Below are 17,809 nucleotides of genomic sequence, written 5' to 3'. Positions count from 1 at the left end.
GTCCATCTCCAAAAAAAAAAAAGAAATGCAAAAAGGCAAAATGGATTCTGAGGAGGCCTTACAAATAGCAAAGAAGAGAAGTGAAAGACAAAGGAGAAAAGGAAAGATATACCCATTTGAATGCAGACTTCCAAAGAATAGCAAGGAGATATAAGAAAGCCTTCCTTGGTGATCAATGCAAAGATAGAGAGGAAAACAATATAATGGGAAAGACTAGAGATCTCTTCAAGAAAATTAGAGATACCAAGGGAACATTTTATGCAAAGATGGGCACTATAAAGGACAGAATGGTATGGATCTAACAGAAGCAGAAGATATTAAGAAGAGGTGGCAAGAATACACAGGAGAACTATACAAAAAAGATCTTCACGACCAAGATACTCACGATGATATGATCACTCACCTAGAGCCAGACATCCTGGAATGTGAAGTCAAGTGGGCCTTAGAAAGCATCACTACGAACAAAGCTAGTGGAGGTGATGGAATTCCAGTTGAGTGATTTCAAATCCTAAAAAATGATGCTGTGAAAGTGCTGCACTCAATATGCCAGCAAATTTGGAAAACTCAGCAGTGGCCACAGGACTGGAAAAGGTCAATGTTCATTCCACTCCCAAAAGAAAGGCAATGCCAAAGAATGCTCAAACTACCGCACAATTGCACTCATCTCACATGCTAGTAAAGTAATGCTCAAAATTCTCCAAGCCAGGCTTTAACAGTACGTGAACCGTGAACCTCCAGATGTTCAAGCTGGATTTAGAAAAGGCAGAGGAACCAGAGATCAAATTGCCAACATCCGCTGGATCATCGAAAAAGAAACAGAGTTCCAGAAAAACATCTGCTTTACTGACTATGCCAAAGACTTTGACTGTGTGGACCACAACAAACTGTTGAAAAATCTTAAAGAGATGGGAATACCAGACCACCTGACCTGCCTCTTGAGAAACCTGTATGCAGGTCAGGAAGCAACAGTTAGAACTGGACATGGAACAATAGACTGGTTCCGAATTGGGAAAGGAGTATGTCAAGGCTGTATATTGTCACCCTGCTTATTTAACTTATATGTAGAGCACATCATGAGAAATGCTGGGCTGCATGAAGCACAAGCTGGAATCAAGATTGCCGGGAGAAATATCAATAACCTCAGATATGCAGATGACACCACCTTTATGGCAAAAAGCAAAGAATAACTAAAGAGCCTCTTGATGAAAGTGAAAGAGGAGAGTTAAAAAGTTGGCTTAAAACTCAACAATCAGAAAACTAAGATCATGGCATCCGGTCCCATCACTTCATGGCAAATAGATGGGGAAACAATAGAAACAGTGAGAGACTATTTTTGGGGGCTGCAAAATATCTACGATGGTGACTGCAGCCATGAAATTAAAAGAAGCTTGCTCCTTGGAAAAAAAGTTATGACCAATCTAGACAACATATTCAAAAGCAGAGACATTACTTTGTCAACAAAGGTCCATCTAGTCAAAGCTATGGTTTTTCCAGTAGTCATGTATGGATGTGAGAGTTGGATTATAAAGAAAGCTGAGTACCAAAGAATGATGCTTTTGAACTATGGTGTTGGAGAAGACTCTTGAGAGTCCCTTGGACTGCAAGGAGATCCAACCAGTCCATCCTAAAGGAAATCAGCCCTGAATATTCACTGGAAGGCCTGATGCTGAAGCTAAAACTCATATAGCTTTGGCCACCTGATGCGAAGAGCTGACTCACTGGAAAAGACCCTAATGCTGGGAAAGACTGAAGTTAGGAGGAGAAGGGGACAACAGAGGATGAGATGGTTGGATTGCATCACTGACTCAACGGACATGAGTTTGAGTAAACTCTGGGAATTGGTGATGGACAGAGAGGCCTGGCATGCTGCAGTTCACGAGGTCGCAAGAGTCAGACACAACTGAATGACTGAACTGGACTAATGAAAACCTACTATATAGCACAGCGGGGAAAAGGTACATATATTAAGGACATATATTTAGTTAATCTTAAAAATGCATTCCAATACACACTAGGCGCAGACAAATACTATTGATTCTGCTTATACAAGGTACCTAGAAAAGTCAAGTTCATAGAGTCAGAAAGTACATTCATTGGTAGATGCCAGGGCCAGGGTGTGAGCGTGAGGTGGGGAGGGGGATTGCGGAGTTAGTACTTTTTGGGGACAGATTTTCAGATTAGGACGGTGACAAATTCAGGAGATGGATAATGGTGAGAGTTGGACAACAATGTGAATGCACTTATTGCCACTGAACTGTACAGTTAAACTTGTTAAAACAGTATGTTTTATATTATAGGGCTTTTATCACAATAAAAGTTTTTTTAAAATAAAATGACTGACTGTGACCTCTTCTGTGAAGTTAACATGGACTTAGACATTCCTCGCCACAGACAGAGAAACTGAAGCTCACAGAGTTTATATTCACTGACTAGATCACACAGTCAAACCCAGCCATGTGTTCAAAGTCTGAGCTATCTCACGTCTGTCACACTTAACAAAGAACCCTGTACTCACTTACCCATTCAGCCCCATTGAGTCAAAAGTGCATTGGCCTCACAACTGTCCTCCTGAAACAACAACAACAAAAAAAAAACATGTGTGGCGATTTTTAAATATGTCCACAATTTTTCTGCTAGGAAGTCAACCTAACTTTCCCTCCCTTAACATGTCTTCTATTTCCCACACTGATGTTCTTCATCATTTAATACTGTATTTATGCTCCTTTTTTGTGGCAGAACTTCTCCATGAGATTTGTTTTTTTTTGTTTTAACAGCTTCATTGATGGGAATTTCCTGATAGTTCAGTGGTTAGTACTTGGAGTTTTTACTGTGGTGGCGCAGGTTCAATCCCTGGTCAAGGAATGAACATCCCACAAACCATGTGGCACAGTCAAAAGAAAGAAAACAAAAAAATCCAGCTTCCTTGAGGTGTAATTCACATACCATACAATTCATCTATTTAAAGCATACCTCTGTTTTAAAAATAATTCCTAAACTGAGAGAAAGCAAAATGGCCTACAATTAGTCCAACAGATTTTTCCAGAGTTTGTTTATCCAGTAAAGACTTACAGATTCTCTAGTTGGTTCATTTATTTCGCTACCTGACAGAGATGGACAGGGAGCTAGGGCTTAAGAAACCGCTATACAGCTCAGGAAAAGATTTTATGACTACTTTTCCTGTCTTGGCCCTCATCTCTGAATTTTGTTCATGTCAATTTGGTGGAGACTTCTTCCTGCAGAAGTAAGCCAATTGTGACATTAAAAGCTTTTATCAGAGAGGAGGGAAAATATGCACTTATATAAATATTTTATGAATAATGTGAATAAATCATACGTAGTGTCTTTATGACTTTGCTGTTGTGGCCTCAGGACACAATGAACCATGTACCTCACTTGCTTCTTCCTGTGACATGTTAGTTAGGATTTTCAAACATTCTGTGGTTCTGACAACAGTACGATCCTCTTGGAAAGGATAACTTTAGCTGAACTTCTTTCAATCTAATCCAAAATATACTGTTCCTGGAAGACAGTCCTTTAAATCTGTGGCATTAAATTAGGTCTGTTATCTGTTTTCATCACCCTGAAGTTTTCTTCATTACTTCTGCTTCAGTATTATTTTTGTTATTGCTAATTCATTACACGCCATTTTGGCAGGGCAGGGGTTAAGGTTGAGGGCTAATGGGTATAAACCTAAATCTATAATATCTTCTTTCCTGGAGCACTATTTCTTTTGAACAAATGTGCAAACGCATTAATATTATGAAGGTGTATAAAATTTGGTTTTATCCAGATAGTAACCTATTAGACTTCAAGTTTACTGACTTTGTGATACTTCATAAAATTTGTCCTGCTAGATTTTCTTGTCAAATTATATTTATCTTTCAAGTGTTACTGAAATGTATCTACTCTCAAAGGATAAAGATTTGATATGCCTGAGACTATTTAAAAGACATACCATTTTCTTCCAAAAGTGTTTTGAGTAGCACTTTTAGAATTGGCCTCTTGAGGTGATTACTTTAAGAAAGTAATACTTATTTGGATTTTAAGTTATTAGAAGTTTTTTTTCAAAATTAGCTTAATTTATCATGCTCATATCCTTGTATTTATGTTATAGACATAAAATGTAATACCTTTTCCCTTAATAAATAAAAATAATAAAAGGAAAATACTGCTTGTTTAAAGATTTTTTAAAAACGCACACATACAGTAGGGACTTCCATGGTAGTCCAGTGGTTTAGATTCCTCCTGCCAATGCAGAGGACATTGGTTCGATCCCTGATCCAGGAAGATTTCACATGCCACAAGGTAACTAAGCCCATGTGCTACAACTACTGAGCCCACACCCCGCAACTAGTGAAGCCTACATGCCCTTCCACAACGAGAAGCCACTGCAACAAGTAGTCCAAGCACTGAAACTAGAGAGTCGCCCCTGCTCTCCACAACTAGAGAAAGCCCGAGCATAGCTACAAAGACCCAGCACAGCCAAAAATAAATAAATAATTTTAAACACACACACACACACACACACACACAACAAAACTGAGTGATAATCTAAGCAGACCATGGTTTTTGAGTCTCTAGGTAATTCCACTGAAAAAGGCACAAAACAAACTCATTGATGTAGAAACTGCAATGCTAAGAAGGATGTTGAATGTAAAGACTGGATATCTAATATAAAGAGTGATGACTACTAGGACTCGTCTGGTGGTCCAACGATTAAGAATCTGCCTTCCAGTGCAGGGGACATGGGTTCAATTCCTGGTCGGGGAACTAAGATCCCAAATGCTGCAAGGCAACTAGGCGGCCACACCACAACTGGAGAAGCCAGTGCATCACAACTGGAGACTCTGGACACTGCCAATCGCCACAAATTGAGTCCTGTGCCACAAGGAAATATCCCACATGATGCAGCAAAGATCCCGTATAACACAACCAAGACTCAACACAGCTAAAGAAAGAACATGAATGAATTCAGGTCCAATGCTGGCAGCTCTGATTTTTCAGGAGTTGCTAAACATTGAAATTACAATAAAATATCCCATTTTCTATACACTGGAAACTAATTAAAAAAAATTTTAAACAGTGTCTGAGATACCAATTTGCAGTCTCTGGTATAAAATTGTTAAAATGAAATACAGCTTTTAAAGCCTTCAGCCTAAACAATCCATGCTGCCAAAAACAAGGATGGGAACTCATAAAACAAGAAAAAAGCACCACGTTTAACTAAAAAGTACCTTGTTCACTCCAGAAACAAAAACAAGACTGAATATAAATAGTGAGAGTCTGAAATGATAATGCTTTCAACAGAGAAGTTCAGAGTATCATAGTTAGTACTGTTAACTGGACAAATTTAATTCATTTTTGTTCCTTATACAAGGAAAAATTCCCATTTCTCAATTTCAGATCTAAACAATAATTTGATGTATTATTCTAAGGAAATGAATAGCATTCAACATAAAAAGTTACTCCAAAGTAGGTTAAGGCAAACATTTATATGATGAACAGATGGGTTTATGAAGGAAAAAGGCTAAAACACATCAAACAAAATTACCATAAGTCCAATGTCTGATGACGAATGCAGCTACCTGCATTGAGCTAGGTTAAGGTTGTGGACACTGCAAATTCATTTCAAAGCATACAAAGACTCAACACTAATATTGGTAAAGCTTTTCATTATAAAATGATAGTATCATTAAACTTCCCTGAGCAAGAAGAACAGCCAACAGGATGGGAAAGAAGGAAGGGGAGCTGGGTTTGTAGTGATGCTGTACATAAAACCTGAATTCTCTTCTGTATTTCTCCTAACTCCTATAGAAAAGCCATACAAAGCAGTAACATCTCACAGTAGCGCCTGCTAGGCTCTAATTATATCTCATGTAACATTTCACTGTATTTTTATTCCATTTTCTCACCTCAATTACCCTGAGTAGTGAACATTTTTCACCTTCTGAAATCCTTGCCCTGTAACTTTTTATTCTTCTCTCGTGGATGGAGCATAAAGGTTTACAACATGACTGTTCCCATATTTCAGATTTTTCTTAGTTTTATGTATGAACTAGCCACAAAGAAATCTGGGTTTTTTCCTCTCCCAGAGTTTCCAACAGCTAAGTCTTTTGGGCGGGGGGGTGCTTCTCATTGTGGAGCGCGGGCTCTCTCTTTGCAGTGCACATACTTCTCCTGTTTTGTCACTTGGGCTCTAGAGCACTCACAGGCTCAGCAGTTACAGCACAGGCTCCCAGAACACGTGGGCTCAGGAGCTACAGTGGCAGACTTGGCTGCTTCACAGCATGTGGGATCTTAGTTCCCCAACAAGGGATCAAACCTGAGCCCCCGGCATGGCAAGGCAGTACTATGTTACACTAAGGTTCTAAAAGTATACCTTACCTTTCATTTCCTTAAATTTCCTCTTCCACTCTTTCAAAGTTCCTTCCTAAGGGTTGTCCTTTATCAAACTATAAGGAAGCATAACCTTCCAGTCTTTCCCAGACCCCTAAAACGTTCCCAAGTGTTTAAAACAATATCCCTAGTGTTTAAAATATGGCTTTACAGACTATAAATATGTATTTATGACATTAATAATAAAAATTATCTTTACAGTCAAACACAAGAATGGAAAATAAACAGTTTCTGTTAGGATGGTGAAATTTCCACTTTCTTTTCATTTTTAATTATTTTTATTACATTACTTGTGCAACAAAATGAGTACAACCATCCTTGGTTGAAAAACTGTTCATACAAAAATGCTACTTAACTCCCATCAGCCAATTCTCTCATGAAGTTGTTTCAGAATGTTGGTAAATTTCAATGAGCAGCCAAAGTTAACAGTCATTATAATATGCTATGCTATGCTAAGTCACTTCAATCGTGTCCGACTCTGTGTGATGACCCCATAGACGGTAGCTCACCAGGCTCCCCCGTCCCTGGGATTCTCCAGGCAAGAACACTGGAGTGGGTTGCCATTTCCTTCTCCAATGCATGAAAGTGAAAAGTGAAAGTGAAGTCGCTGTCATGTCTGACTCAGCGACCCCATGGACTGCAGCCCACCAGGTTCCTTTGTCTATGGGAGTTTCCAGGCAAGAGTACTGGAGTGGGGTGCCATTTCCTTCTCCAATGCGTGAAAGTGAAGTCACTCAGTCATGTCCGACTCTTAGTGATCCCATAAACTGTAGCCTACCAGGCTCCTCCGTCCATGGGATTTTCCAGGCAAGAGTACTGGAGTGGGGTGCCATTGCCTTCTCCGCATTATAATATATGTCATGCTAAAGTTTTCATTTCAAAGATATAGAAAGACATCTCACTCATTATGGTTGTCAAAAATCAGCCAGAGGACTTCCCTGGTGGTCCAATGGTTAAGAATCCACCTGCCAATGCAAGAGACAAGGGTTCAATCTCTGGCCTGGGAACTAAGATCCCAAATGCTGTGGAGCAACTAAGCCTGTGTGTCACAACTACTGAGTCCATGAACCATAACTACAGAAGCCCACGTGCTCTAGAGCCTGTGTTCTACAACCAGAGAAACCACAGCAAGGAGAAGCCCACGCACTGCAACTAGAGAGCAGAGTAGCCCTGCTTGCTGCAACTAGAGAAAGCCTGAGAACAACAATGAAGAGACTGTGTACCACAACGAAGACCCAGCACAACCAAAAAACAAAAAATTAGCCAAAAGTGTATTTTATGATCAAAACCAGTGCAGTCCCATTATGGCAAACAGTTGATGAAGGGAATCAGGTTGAAACCACTAACCAATAAATGATTACTTTTTTAAGGCACCTCCTCTATAAGAAGGAACTTAGGATAGTTTCACAAACTCAAGAGTGGGCAAAACACATGGACTCACAAATGGGTCCAGTAATAAAGCAACGAAGAAAGAGTCAAGGGAAACAGTAACCTTTGACTAAGTCTCAGTTCCTTTACCGGTAAAATAAGAACAACCAACAAAGAAAAACAATACTGATCAGAGATGTGCGGCAACCCAGAGTGTTCTTTCCCCTTATCCATGTTCTCCCTATAAAACAGGAGGAGGTAAGTAGGTAAGGAAAATGAGTAGGCAAAGATAACCATAATCTGTTGAGCAACCTTTCCTCATACCCACACAGAAGGCCAACGAGTTTCTCCTATTCTTCTTTCACCTCCACACAAATAAACAGAATCCTAGGGGAAAAAACTTGAATTTATTCTGGCTTGTTTGTGAGTTTTTATTTATTACTACTGAAGACAGACCCAGAAATCTCTCCTTTCCTTCCCATGATTCCTTACTGAAGTCACAAGAATCCATTGTCTTTTGGGTCTATCTGCAGGAGTAGTAGCCTCTGATAAACAGCCTCTTAATTGAAATCCAGTGAAAACGCTACAAAGATAATGTTCAAGAGAAGTAGAGGAGGAAATAGCCTCTCCTGGCCTCAAAGGAGAAAAAGTGCCATTAACTCTGTATTAAATACCAATACACTAAAATAAGAGACATACATGTGAGTTTCACTTTGGAACAGTAAAAGCAATGAGCAAGAAGAGCTTTAAAAAAAAAAAGTTTTTTCTTTAAAGCCAAGAAAAACATAATGAGAAAAGAAACAATTGGTAAGCCCACTAGAAAGAAGCAAACACCCACCCAAATATCCGTCTTTTAGTATTACTTTGTAGAGTATTAATTAAAACTAACTTCTCTAGTAACCTGCTCAAAAGTCGAATATATACATGCCCACAGGATTCCTACAAGCCTGGGCCAAATTCAATTATTAAGTCAGTGTAGTGAAATTATTTTAGATCAATTTTATATATTTGGCTACATAAAAGTCCAACTCTAAAACAATGCTTTCAAATTCCAGAATAGGAAAAATGCTGTTACTCAAAAGATAACTGGGTTTCACTTATCTCTCTTCCTTTTATACTACCTACTAATAATCAAAAATCATTTTAATCAGTTATATAACACCTTAACTCTTAAAATCTAAAGGACAACGTCTAGAATATTTATAAAATGCCTAGGGGAAAATGTGACATTAAAATATAAAATGAAAAACTTCTTTTTAATGAATATTCCAAGAATAAAATTATTACCATACTGATCTTGAGAGTAACTATTTTCTCTTTCCCAACAATCAGTCATACTTACCTAACCTTTTCACTCTTTTCCATAATTAGCCTTTATCTTGTTTCACCTTCTAATTTTCTCATACCTCGACCAATCACAGTTCTGCCTAACCAAATACTTCTAAAAAATAAATGTATCTAGTTATGTATGTCAAACCATACTTGTGCAGATATAAATCTCTTTAAGTATGCTGCTGCTGCTGCTAAGTCGCTTTAGTCGTGTCCGACTCTGTGCCACCCCATAGACAGAAGCCCACCAGTCTCCCCCGTGCCTGGGATTCTCCAGGCAAGAACACTGGAGTAGCTTGCCATTTCCTTCTCCAATGCATGAAAGTGAAAAGTGAAAGTGAAGTCGCTCAGTCGTGTCCGACTCTTAGCGACCCCATGGACTGCAGCCCACCAGGCTCCTCTGTCCATGGGATTTTCCAGGCAAGAGTACTGGAGTGGGATGCCATTGCCTTCTCCACTCTTTAAGTATAACCACCCCTCATTAGTATAATCATTAGGAAATTATGTCCTGAGTAGATGAATCTGCTAGAGAATTAAAGTTTACTTTTTTAAACCCTACAACTAAGATTAAAATATACTTCATACTTAAATAAAAGCCACTATAAGGAAAAGAAATGAGATATAAATATTGGGAGAGAAGAAAAGGAAGAAGTAATTTTAGAGCATATTCTCACCCATGGACTCTTAGCACAATCAAACACATGTGACACGTGAATTTAACCTTTTTGATGGCTGAGAATAACCACTGTATTTTTCTATGAAAAACTATGTCATCTAGCCCTAACGATGTAAAGCCTAATGCTGCTATACTAAATGGCCCCAGGGTACTAAGTTTTAATACTGTATTTTTTGTCTCTTTCTCACAGTTGGTGTGTTCAGCTCTAGCAGCACCTTTCTTCCCTAACGTGTAATGTGCCTCCTTTTAAAAACTTATTTTGGCCACCAAGCATGTAAGATCTTAGTTCCCTGGCTAGGAAACAGGGTGTCTTAACCACTGGACTGCCAGAGAAGTCCCTTAATGTACCTCCTTTAATATGCTATGAGCTATAACCAAGTGAAAGAAACTATTAGTCGCTCAGTCATGTCCGACTCTTTCTGACTCCATGGACTGTAGCCCACCAGGCTCCTCTGTCCATAGAATTCTCCAGGCAAGAATACTGGAGTGGGTTGCCATTCCTTTATCAAGAGGATCTTCCTGACCCAGGGATCAAACCCAGGTCTCCCACATTGCAGGTGGATTCTTTACCATCTGAGGTGACTTAGTAAAATGTGGTGACTATGTTCCTGGAAGCTATAGAAGTACACTTTTAGGAAAAGTTACATGAATTTTAGGACTCACACTTAAAGAATACAGACTTTCTAGTCTATACTCAAGTTCTCAGCTATGTATACAAAGAAGTTTCTAAGGGAATTAAAACTATTAAGAGTTTCTATAGGCATAAAACTATGATTAGATAAAGGACCACCTTCATTTCATAATCAGGTCAAACGCAGCAGATCCAGGAGCAGTGGGTAAAGACATGTGATCTGTGTACTGAAAATGATCATTGTTCTTTAATTTGTTAAGAGATTGCATTATGTTTTAGAAAAGTCAGACTAGTTTGAAGATTAGCCCAAAGAATGTCTTTTAACTTATAAATGTAATAATTTGCAAACATTAAAGAAAAAAAGAAATGCTATTTAATGTGTTCAAATACACAAAACAAATCAAGTTAATAAAGAACAATTTCTAACTAGGAATCTTGAGTACATCCCTAATACAAATAAATAGGAAGAGCCTATAATAAACACGTCAAATATAAATGCCTCTCAAGCAATTTGCTCTCTGTTAGGTTAACCATTGCCTCGATGACTCTGATTCCATCAAATTATTTCTTACCAAACTATTTCCCACAGATGTTTGTCAGCCATGGGTGAAAATGATTCTCGGTAGTTATAACCCAACACTTTTCTGAACTTCACAAGAGTTACACCACATCAAAACTCAAGGTGGGCTCATTAGCAGACTTCAAACCTTACACACCTTACAATGCAAACCAGAAAAAGCACATCCCTGGCAATTTCTATTGACTGCTAATATTTCAGAAATTAATATAGTATTGATGTGACTCAAATTGTATTATTTTTAAATAAATTTTATTTCTACTTATTTTTTTACAGTTAACACACACGATTTCCAAAAACTACATGGCACTTCATATGCATTGTAAGTATGAAGCACACATTAATTAAAAATGCTATACAAAAATAACATTTTTCATCTATGAAAATGGTAATGATACAAAATTGTGATGCCCCACATTAGGTAAGTCCAGAGTAATAAGCTCTCATGCCTTGCTGAGGGGACTGTACCACCTTTCCAAAAGACTGATTCTAAAATGTTCATTTATTGACTCTTCAGGAATAAATAATAACATCCATCAATCAAACCCTAAGGAATGAAGTTTCCTAAGGAAATAAAATATTTCAGAATTTATAGGAGCAGACATCTGAAATAACGTAAAAACAACACAAGTGTAGTTAATTTGGGTGTTTTACAGCCATTAATGATTTAATTATATGGAACAATTTTCTCAACAATAAGTGAAGAAAGAATACTATTAACTGTATTACTTAAAACATACATTATACATGTATCTCTGTCTCCTTTCATATAATCACAGAAAAAAATGGAAAGAAACTTTATCTGAAAATAATGATTAACAGGAGCCTCTAGAGCTACAGTCCACGTCATTGCCAAGAGTCAGACATAACTGAGCACACATGCATGCACTCTCTAGGAAATGATTACTCTCTAGGAAATATTATATTTGGTTTTATTTTGTTCTTTATAATTTTGCCACACTGCTCAAATTAAAAAAAAAAAAACCCTTCACGTATGAAATAATCACATAAATTAACAAAAAACCCTTCACATATGAAATAAACACATAAATTAACTGAAAAATCAAAACCAAATGCCTGGTCCATAAAGCTGTGAAAAAATACTGCGACGGTGTTTAAAAAGGGCTTCCCTTGTGGCTCAGGTAGTAAATGCGGGAGACCTGGGTTTAATCCCTGGGTTGGGAAGATCCCCTGGAGAAGGGAAAGGCTACCCGCTCCAGAATTCTGGCCTGGAAAATTCCATGGACTGTATACTCCATGGGGTCACCAAGAGTCAGACACAGCTGAGCGACTTTCACTTTTTTCACTGTTTAAAAATGTTTTTAAAAAGGAAAATAGTTCATACTGTATTTTATAACAAGAGAATTAAAAAATATATATATATGTTAGCATACAGAAGTAGAATTTAAAGGAATATACACAAACTGCCAAATTTATAAACCAAAATAGAGCACTTACAAGCACTTACACTTTGTTAAAAATGGCAAAACATCATTACTTTTTATAATGAATGTTTTATCTCTGTAAAAAGCTTACAATAATAGAAAGTCTTCCTAACACTGTTTAAATTATAAATGATACTTGCAAGGAAACAACCCAAGAGTTTAATGAAGTTCCATTAAAATAAGTAGTCACTGATTAAAAGTATATATTATATCAAAATTAATCATACTTTATCTTTTTACCTTAAAATATTGCAACTGAGTTACACTGGATTTAGAATGTTATAAAACTAGCAATCATACATACGCTGAAGCTATATATATACTACAGTCCTCAAAAATTAAAGTTCCTGCCACCCAACAAAGGTAATGTGACTATTTAAAAACCAAAACTTTTGTGCACAGCCTACATTACATCTTACTGCGCATACCAGAGACTATTCTCAAGTCTTCTCAAGTCAAGACTGTGTCTGTGTGTATGTGTGTGTGTATGTGTTGCTCAGTTGTGTCCTACTCTCTGTGACGCCATGGACTGTAGCTTCTCTATATACAGAATTCTCCAGGCAAGAATACTGGAGTGGGTTGCCATTCCCTTCTCCAGGTCACTTACTCAAAGCCAAAATTAAATTCTCCCAACTATGTAACTGGTCATCACTGGACCCAGGATTTTATAACAATGTGGAGAATCAAGATAATTGTTACATTAAGGATTAAGTGGATCCAGTGTTTAGCTCCCTCAAATGAAAAATACCTGATCCTACACAACCAACAACACTTTAATATATTTCAGTCAATATCAAAAGAAAACCAATGCAAAAAAAAACCCTAACGGACACAGCTTTTGTGAGCAGGGAAGAATGCCTCAGGTAGAGGAACTAAAATCTAAGAACTGAATTAAGGGCTAAAAATTAAGAATTCTAATCACAGATAAGACAGTGACCCAACCTAAATTTTGTCTCAACCACATATTGTTGACCACAAATGGAGACTTATTCAAAAGTAAGTCATAAAATGTTTGAAAAAAATTAAAACTTAAATTTTTAACCAAGAGAAAGAATTCATTTTCCTAACCTGGTCCACATATAGATAAATCCCAATGGCCCTGAAATCAGTACTGGTAAGTATGGCAACTAAGAAAGATTTAAAGCATGTTTAGCAATTGGGGGGGCGGGGGGCATTTTAGTACCTTAGTTTAATCACAGCTGAGTGCATAAAGAGGTTTATGCTGTCAGTACTGTCCTAACAAGAAAGGCACAGCTTAGCTTCACCCACAAAATGATTAAAAATGTGCAGTTCAAGAAAAAAGATAATGATAGCTATATATACAATAAGAGTATAAAATGTTATTCACTATTTATCACACATATTAAAAACTTAAATCAAAATATATTTATATTAAATATGTAAGCACAGTTTTAAACTGTATATATACTCTGTATTTAATCATTCTCAAGTATTTCTGTACTAAATACTTAGCTCTTTAACCATATTAGTCCTTACTGCCTTCATTCATAATCTTCACTATGTGCCCCTTTTTTGATCTCAGCATTTTTATCTTTTATTATCTGAAAAAGCCATATTATTGACATTCTTCATTTGGTAAGTTAAAACTAAGATGAAATTGTTTCTAATTTCTTAAACTTACGACACTGGGTAAAGTTAATGATAAGAAAATTAATGAAACAGCTTAACAGCACAGCTTGGGAATTATTAGATGAAAAAAAGCCTCCGGGGGTGGGGATAGGAGGGAAGGGAGGACAGAACTTTGCGAACAGAAATATGGCAGATTATTTAAATGATCTGCCCACTAAAAACTGAAAATGCTGAATTAAAAGCAACAACTGAAGTATTTTTCAGCTTGAAAATTTTATTTCATTATGTCATATCTTATACCCATTTCTCCCCTAAGTATTTTCACATTTGCATATAAATACTTAAACTTTTAAAAATAATTGTTTTTAAAGTCTTGGTGTATTAATTCTATCATTTCAGCATTTCTAGGTCTATTTCTATTGACTGATTTTTCTCTTAGCTATGGATGATATTTTCCTACTTATGTGCATATCCAATTAACACAGAATTCAAGATAATGATTCCTTCTAGGTCAGAAAAAGAACCTTTTAAGACACCAGTTGTATTTTTATTTCTTTGATGGAGTGATGGGTATAGTGTTTACTTCTAGTCTTTAAACCATATGTGACTCTCTATATATGGTGTAGTTCTTGAAAAAAAAAATACTGTAAAAACTTAAGTTAGATGCTTTGAAAAGGTTCAGTGGGAAGAAAAAGGAGGGCGGCAAGGGAAGGACAAAATTGTAATGGACACAGTAGGGAACTCCAGGGCTCCATCCACTGCACACACATACACATATGTACACACACACACACAGGCTGGAAAAAAAATCAGAATTAACTTCTGCAGACCTGTGTAATCTAATAAAAATTACAACAACCAAGAAAGCTTAGCAAAGAAAGAAGCGCCTACACTGAAGTGAGCGAGCAATGTGGTGTTTCTAATTGCCTACCTACCATCCCCCACTCCCCAGTGCAACAAAGGCAGCAAGGATGGCAGCTGCACACCTGCTGAAGGCCAACAGTGCAAGGGAGCAACACAAGCCTTACTCTCAAAGAAACGTGAGTGAACACTATGACCTGACTGGCAGCTTCCTCAAAAACTGGCACAAGAAGGTGCTTTTGTTCTGCCTGACTTGGAGCACTCCCAGGGCAAGCAGCCCAGGGGAGGGGAAAATAGGCAGGATAACACAGAGAGCTAAAAGCCTGGCAAGTGAGAGCTTGAGAAAGGAGATACGTGGGGAGAAAGGGGCTTTGTAAACTCTTACAAGGAATCTAGAAGTCCACACATATTTCCAAGGCTGAATGCACACACAGAAAAGGACTAAGAAGACCCTAGACTTTCACCTCTAGCTGACCCTTAGGCTCCATCCAAACAGGAAATAAAGGCTAAGGCAGGGTTGTAAATAGCCCAGCTAAGCACTAGAGTACCCAAACACAGAACCATCCAACTAAAAGTAGGACAGTATTTTTTTCTTTTTCTTTTATACGTTTATGGTCTCCAGGTGTTAAAGGGAACTGGGTCAAAATACTAGTTGACCGCAAGGTTAATGGAACACAGACTTCAGTAACCACACATGACAAAGAATATATACATAACAAAAATAGTTTAGAAAAGACACTAAACAAACAACAATGAAATTAACAATAATCCACAATAAGAAGCAACAAAAAACCCTGAGGAGGGGAGGAATCTGATGTCTAAAGTCAATACATAATATTCAAAATGTACAAAAGATTATGTGGCATGCAAAGAAACAAGAATCCTTATATAGAAATTTATTATATATATATTTTTTACCTCAATATTTCTTTAAAGCAAGGAAAGGCAGAGAAGGAACCATTATGTGAATGTGACCAGTAGTCACTTAGGAAATATGAAAGATTGAGGAAAAGAGTGCTATTTGATTAATAATTACTTAAAATGTGAACTGTGACCAATTATATAAACAAGTGAACAGTAACAGTACGTGAACCAAGAACTTTCAGATTTACAAGCTGGATTTAGAAACGGCAGAGGAACCAGAGATCAAATTGCCAACATCCACTGGATCATAGAAAAAGCAAGAAAATTCCAGACAAACATATACTTCTGCTTCACTGACTACGCTAAAGCGTTTGACTATGTGGATCACAACAAACTTGAAAATTCTTAAAGAGATGGGAACACCAGACCACCTTATCTGCCTCCTGAGAAACCTGTATACAGGTCAAGAAGTAACAGTTACAATTGAACATGGAAAAATAGACTGGTTCAAAATCGGGAAAGGAGTTATGTCAAGGCTGTATATTGTCACCCTGCTTATTTAACTTATATGCAGAGCACATCGTGCAAAATTCCGGACTGGATGAACCTCAAGCTGGAATCAAGATTGAGGGGAGAAATATCAGTAACCTCAGATATGTAGATGACACCAGCCTTATAGTAGAAAGCGAAGAGGAACTAAAGAGCCTCTTGATGAAGGAAGGTGAAAGAAGAGAGTGAAAAAGTTGGCTTAAAACTCAACATTGAAAAATCTGAGATCATGGCATATGGTCCCATCACTTCATGGCAAATAGATGGAGGAAAAAGTGGAAACAGTGAGAGACTTTTATTTTCTTGGGCTCCAAAATCACTGCAGATGGTGACCGCAGCCATGAAATTAAAAGACGCTTGCTCCTTGGAAGAAAAGCTATGACAAACCTAGACAGCATACTGAAAAGCAGAGACATTACTTTGCTGACAAAGGTCCATCTAGTCAAAGGTATGGTTTTTCCAGTAGTTATGTATAGATGTAACAGATGGACCATAAAGAAGGCTGAGCACCAAAGAATTATGCCTTCAAACTGTGATGCTAAAGAAGACTCTTGAGAGTCCCTTGGACTGCAAGGAGATCAATCCAGTCAATCCTAAAGGAAATCAACTCTGAATATTCACCGGAAGGACTGATGAGTCCTGGCTACCTGATGAGAAGAGCTGACTTGATAGAAAAGACCATCGTGCTAGAAAAGATTCAAGGCAGAAGGAGAAGGGGATGACAGAGGCCAAGATGGTTAGATGGCATCACCAACTCAATGGACATGAGTTTGAGCAAACTCTGGAAAGTAGTGAAGGATAGGGAGACCTGGCGTGCTGCAGACCACAGGGTCACAAAGAGCTGAACATGACTGAGCAGCTGAACAACAACAATAAATGTTGTTTATTTAAAGTAAAATGTACACTCTACCAAAAAACAGAATTGGCAAAGGACTTACATAGACCAGAAACGATACACAGCTGGCTAATGGGCTCTAAAAAATATACTCACCATCAGCCATGAGGGAAATGCAAATCAAAATCACAGTGAGATACCTATACCCACTAGGATGGCTATAATTACAAAATAAACAGGGAATTCCTGGAAGTCCTGTGGTTAAGACTCAACCCTTTCACCACCATGGCTCCAGGTTCAATCCCTAGGCAGGGAACTAAGATCCTCCAAGTTGCACGACGAAGTATAAATAAATAAAATAACAAACTTCAGTGAGGATACAGAGAAATTAGAACCCTTGGACATTGTTGATGAGAACGTAAAATGGTACAGTCACTACAAAACAGGCGGTGGTTCCTCAAAAAATAAAAAGTAGGATTATCATGTGTGTTTGTGTGCTACGTCGCTTCAGTCATGTCCAACTCTTTACCGCCCCATGGACTGTAGCCCACCAGGCTCCTCTGTCCATGGAATTCTCCAGGCAAGAATATTGGAGTGGGTTGCTGTGCCCTCCACCAGGGGATCTTCCAAGATTACCATATGACCCAGTAATTCCATTCCTAGGAACCTATCCCAAAGAACAGAAAAC

The 17,809-nt window shown here is 37.8% G+C and overlaps 1 protein-coding gene across 12 annotated transcripts in view; it reads right to left on the bottom strand.

Annotated features, from left to right (window-relative positions):
- The window catches only part of CSNK1G1 (casein kinase 1 gamma 1), a 155,522-nt gene that overhangs the window by 127,016 nt on the left and 10,697 nt on the right, over window positions 1-17,809 (bottom strand). For 2 of the 12 annotated variants that reach the window (XM_061431007.1, XM_061431009.1), the window contains exon 2: window positions 2,520-2,568. The exons of 9 other annotated variants lie outside the window; for them this stretch is intronic. The gene's annotated coding sequence lies outside the window, so the exon portion shown is untranslated. Of the gene's footprint in view, window positions 1-2,519; window positions 2,569-13,490; window positions 13,510-17,809 lie in introns of those variants that run through there. One more of the 12 variants, XM_061431010.1, reaches the window with a different exon arrangement.

This window comes from Bos javanicus, chromosome 10, assembly GCF_032452875.1.
Source record: "Bos javanicus breed banteng chromosome 10, ARS-OSU_banteng_1.0, whole genome shotgun sequence".
NCBI classification, from domain to species: Eukaryota; Metazoa; Chordata; class Mammalia; order Artiodactyla; family Bovidae; genus Bos; species Bos javanicus.
This window is presented reverse-complemented; position numbering and strand designations above follow the sequence as displayed.